Source organism: Tupaia chinensis, unplaced genomic scaffold (assembly GCF_000334495.1).
Source record: "Tupaia chinensis unplaced genomic scaffold, TupChi_1.0 Scaffold000453_1, whole genome shotgun sequence".
NCBI lineage: Eukaryota > Metazoa > Chordata > Mammalia > Scandentia > Tupaiidae > Tupaia > Tupaia belangeri.
The window spans coordinates 163,269-164,783 of NW_006159960.1; positions in this window are offsets into that span (position 1 = coordinate 163,269).

Genomic DNA, 1,515 nt, shown 5'->3' on the forward strand with positions numbered 1-1,515 from the left:
CGGGCTGCGCTCCCAGCAGCAGCGCCCGGCTCTCCGCGTCGCCAGGGCAGCCCCAACCCCGCGCCTGCTAGGTTGCTCCGGAGCCGGCGCCCGGCCTTTGCCGCCGCTTCCCCTCAGGGGCGACTGCGGGCGCGTGGGAGAGAACTCGCCTCTTTTCTTTTCCAGTAGCCGATGCCCCAGGAAAAAAGGACCAACGCCCCCCCAGCTCGTAGTCCCAAACCAAGAGCAAAAAGAGCCTGGCGTTTCGGCTCCGTTTAAACTTCCCGCTTCCGCCAATAGGCACCGTCGGGCACCGCCCACCTTATCAGGGGGCCAATCAGTGGACAGCAGCTCCTGGCCAATGAGACGGCAGCGCCTTGTTTAAATGATCGCCGGGACGCCAGTAACTCGTTGCCAAGGAGGCCCGGACCGCCGCCGTCTTCGAAACCCGCGTGCGGAGAACTGAAACTCGCTTTAAGATTTTATGGCAGATCGAGTTGAGGGGTAGGCTAACAGCATGTACACGGGAAATGTAATTATTGCGGCTTCCCGGCACAACATTGGGCAAAACCGTTAATTAGGCAAAAACGTGTTTTAGTTAACTCCTCTCATATACTATATCGCGCCTAGAATGATACTCATTAGCTCTGTCCTGGGCTGAATGGGAAAAATGTGGAGAAGATTAAACGGATAGTTAGTGCGACGTGCGTATTTTAGTGACAAGGCTCAATATATTTACGGGCAATTTTCTTACCTGTGAATATTGGAAGCAAAGTGGGATAACCAAATGAAACCTGAGATTCCTGAAATACATAGGTGATCCTTTTGGCAGGCAGTGAATATCCTTGCCAAATAACTCTTGTTTTCATTTAAACTGTAGATACCTAATATTAATGATTACAGTTTACCTATTCCAATTGATAAATGCCAGAGATTTTGTTCTAAGTAATCCCTTTACATATACATCTCAATTCAATCCAATGAGCCAGTTCATAAGATATAGGTATCATTGTATTTTACAGATGAGATATACAGGGCGTGCAGTTAACTAAAAAGAGTCAAGTATGTGCCCAGGCAATTAGGCACCCGTTTTGTTTTATCCACTACACAATTCTACCTCTTAAGGCAGTAGGAAACAAAATGTATGGATGTGTGTTTGGCTACAGAAAGCATGTAGAAGAAGTCTGAGTGGAAAAACAAAATGAGGAAGATGAGATAGGAAATATATTTGGTAACGCCCAGTTGGACCTGAAGTTGAACCCTGTTACCTTAACAATATTTAAACAAAGTGCTTCAGAGAGATCTTTTTTTCAACTTTCAGGATTAACAAAAAACATAAGGTACAATGAACTATGTAATTTTATTTTTAGCAAAAATGTCTTTAAATGTACTTAATTTATTACTGCATGCAGTAAATGTAACTAATCAAATTAGCATTGCAAATATACTATACGTATTTATACATATATATTTAGGTCACACAAATGTTTGTTAACATGTTACTAACACAATTTAGTTAATATTGGCACACTCTTC